This window comes from Acyrthosiphon pisum, chromosome X, assembly GCF_005508785.2.
Source record: "Acyrthosiphon pisum isolate AL4f chromosome X, pea_aphid_22Mar2018_4r6ur, whole genome shotgun sequence".
NCBI lineage: Eukaryota > Metazoa > Arthropoda > Insecta > Hemiptera > Aphididae > Acyrthosiphon > Acyrthosiphon pisum.
Window position 1 is genome coordinate 93,524,448 of NC_042493.1, and position 3,740 is coordinate 93,528,187.

Consider the following 3,740-nt stretch of genomic DNA (forward strand, 5'->3'; position numbering starts at 1 on the left):
TATGGTCAATGTTCTGGGAAAGTGTAGAGCTGGTTGTTATTGAGAATTCTAGATCATCGAGTGGGATAATTCCCATATTAAATTTTGTGTAAACAACTAAATATTAATAAAAATAATAATATCCTAGTTCCTAGATATGATCTAGATAATAATATAGTCATGTTATATAAACACGTATAAACATATTCTAACGGTGTCGCCGTTTACAGTAGTTGATAATATGTTTTTAGAAAAAAAAAATAGAACAACATTTAATGCATTATAGAATATACTTAATTATAAATCGTTATAAATATTGAAAAAAAATTCATGGGGGATCTATCCCCCCCCCTACCCATTTGACCACCACTGCACAGCCCACTTTTTGATCGCAACTCACAGTTTGTGGAGACCTCTGCAGCCTATGCGGTGTGTCGTGATACGTTCCTCGGGTGCGAGTTGTACAAGTCAGTGATCTGAATAGGCGTACATTTGAAAATGGTTAAGACTGAATTTAATAATTATTATCCTATGCCCATTGGGTGGCGACTAGTACTAGACACTCTTCGTTTAAAATAAAATGTATGGCACGTCGCGAGGCGTCTCGTATAATATTATAGTCGGCAGGCAATTCGCATGAAAATTATCGACTTGGTACAACACAGAAATGGCGCCAAACTCAAAATCGACGGTAACAAAGTTAACTACCGTAAGGCACTGTATCTTTAAAGGCCCCTACCAGCGGTAGTACCGTACATTGAGATCGCGAGCTCTCATTGGCTGCGGGATTACGTTTGTGATAACATTACACCTACAATTATTATCAATATTTATTGTTTGCTTATGAATTATTTTTTTTAAAGTTTTAATTTTTCGATGCTCACCATACTTTTTTTTTAGGTATTTTATATTATTTTTACTTGTTAGGTAATTTCATTACAACTTTCAATAGTATATCGAGTGTATGACTCATGAAAATGAATATTGCTGTTTTGTTCTACATAACATCTTCAATTATTAGAATACTCAATGTAAGTATTTTTTACTTAGTTAGGTATATTCCTAAGTTTATTATTTTTGGAATAAATTTTTTGTTGAATTAACAAGTTGAATGTTTTTATTTAAATTCTATTCTACAAAATATATCAATAATATTCATAATTTCATTTCTCATGCCAAATTTAGTTTTTATTAAATAAAAATTAGGTACCTATGTTACTTTTTATTAATAGTAAAATTTCCTTATTTATTTATGTATAATGTTAAAAAAGCAATGAATTATGATCTTTAAGTTTTTAGAAACCAATGGATCTGAACAAATAATAGTTATATTCTCAATACACCATCACTCTGTTTTACGGATATTTGAAGACTCATAATGTATGTAAGTATGTTCAAAGTGATTTTAATTGCTTGTAAGAGAAATATTAGTAACATAATAATATTATTTTTGTTTTTAGAAATGAAGATTCATGCTTTATTGTATTGATAACTGAGGGTGAATCAATATTATTTGGATATAAAAAAATGTAGCAGCTAGTCCATATATCCGAGCTGCGTCTAACAGTTTTGAGAACAGCAACAATTCAAATCTTGTTAATATGAGTTAGATTCCACCATTTTACTAATACTTTAAGTTTATATATTTTTACTGGCAAATTTATGGTCACCAACGAAAATGTACAGGTATAAATAATTATTTGAATTGTTATAGACTTCTATCAAAATTATTTAAATTAATTATTATTACCTTCTCTGTAAATTGCTTATAGTTGGACTATAAAAGTGGTATATGTGGAGAGAATTTACTAACACAAACGGATACATCAAATTATCTTTGTATAAAATCATTTGCCAACTTACATAATTGTATGGAGTTCTCCCAAGTTTTGAAGCATTCGTCAATAAACAGTTTTTGTATGATATATAGTATAGAACTTAATTCTTTACATCTTGGTATATATATAAATAATGATTAATATTTTCAGAGAAACGGTTAAAGATGATGTGTTCTTATCATTATCTTGTGAAAAATGTGTTGAGATTACTTTCTATGGTGACTTTGCTGTTCCATTTGAGGAAAAAGTAAGCTAACAAAAGATAGATTATAGTTGTTTAGGTGTTTGTATTCTAAAGTTGTACAGAATCACCTAACCTAGCATGTACATTAATTAATATAATATAGTTATATAATATAAAATATAACAGTTGCACCTTATTAAAGTGACTATACTGGAATTGTATGTTTTATAAAATAACATAAATTAGTGTATGGGTATAATGTGGATCATTATAGATATTACATAGTTGTAGGAAACTAGGCTTTACAAATATAACCATAAAAGTTAATGTTAATCTTTAACTTTTAAGTATTAAATCTCTTATTAATTACAAAGCCACTATGGTATATTGTGTATCTATAAAATATTTATATTTCAAACAATTAATCACAATAATCAATTGAGTGTAGATATAAATAACAAAAAGTAAGTTAAATATAATTTAACTACAGTTTACTTGCCTATAACAAATATAATTATCAATAAATAAATATTAATACTAATTCCAAACCCGCTATGAAACGTGATTCCATATTTTTAGACAAGTATTCAATTAAGTATATTTTGTTATACTTTATTTTAATTATATTTATTTATTTAGGCCTTTGAATGTGTTATTAAATGGGTAAAACATGTTTTGGACTAGAGAAAATGTATTGCCAGTATTAATGAAACAAGTGCGTTTGCCAATATTAGCATCAACATCCAATGTATAGTAAATAATGATTCAAGAGACACTTCTGAAAAATATTTCTAAATATAAATGTTATTTTTATAAATATTCCTTCATTATGAATTAATATATTTTATTTATTATCATTATAATTTATTTAGTTAATGAATTTGTATTAGAAGCTTTACAATTTCTTTTACAGAAGTCAATTCAGCACTTCCCCATTCCAAATATAATTCGGTGTAGAGGTTTTTGATGTCAGTGTTCAAAAATGGGTAGCTAGTATGACTACAGAAGTGATTTGTGTGTGGGTATACTCAATAATTGTTTTTTTGAGATGAACAAATTTTTTATTTTTATTTTTTATTTTTTATGAAGGTGTTATGTATACTATCAGTGATAATAGCTAACAGTATTGAGGCCTGTAAACTAATGATGGAGTATGATCTTTTATTGCTAATATATATTCCTCGATAAATACCTGGTGAATATTATAATAATTTTTGTTATTAATTATTAATTTCTGTAAAAAAATATTGAATTTGAATAACATTTTTATATAGGAGTCGACAGTCAGATGAATTGTATGTGATTGATGGAGAAATAACAAAATCTGAATAAAAATGGGTAACTAGTCATACTACAGAAGTCATTTGCATGTGGGTATACTCAATAATCGATCGTTCATATGAGGTAAATAAATATTATAATTTTTTATTTAAAATTGTAAAACATTTAATTTCATAGATAGGAGTTTTTTTCAAAATATCTGAAGTCTGTCGAACGTTATGATTCCACACATGAACTACTTAATTGAAGAACTATCTGTGTGTCATGAAGGTGTTAAGAGGATGTCAGCGCACTATTTGTTTTCTCTGTCTGGGCCACGCGCAACATAGACAAAACGCATTTGTGCAGAATCGTTTTTTCTATGTTTTTAACACGTTCATAGTCTTTTCACATTTTATATTATTAATTTACCCTCCTCAGAAAATCACTCAATTTTTTAAAATATCAACAAAATCATT

General features: G+C 27.4%; 1 long non-coding RNA gene across 4 annotated transcripts; it reads left to right on the forward strand.

Moving 5' to 3' along the window:
- The first annotated feature begins 812 nt into the window (after nucleotides 1–812).
- Nucleotides 813–3,530, forward strand: LOC100568820. Of its 4 annotated transcripts, none has more exons than XR_001678753.2 (10): nucleotides 813–1,010; nucleotides 1,272–1,363; nucleotides 1,440–1,665; nucleotides 1,752–1,896; nucleotides 1,968–2,064; nucleotides 2,641–2,749; nucleotides 2,915–3,019; nucleotides 3,091–3,196; nucleotides 3,276–3,405; nucleotides 3,460–3,530. It is a non-coding gene; the product is annotated as an uncharacterized LOC100568820 (long non-coding RNA). The 4 variants fall into 4 exon arrangements; XR_001678754.2 differs by having other exon boundaries at nucleotides 2,641–2,716; XR_001678758.2 differs by having other exon boundaries at nucleotides 1,272–1,359.
- The last annotated feature ends 210 nt before the right edge of the window (nucleotides 3,531–3,740 follow it).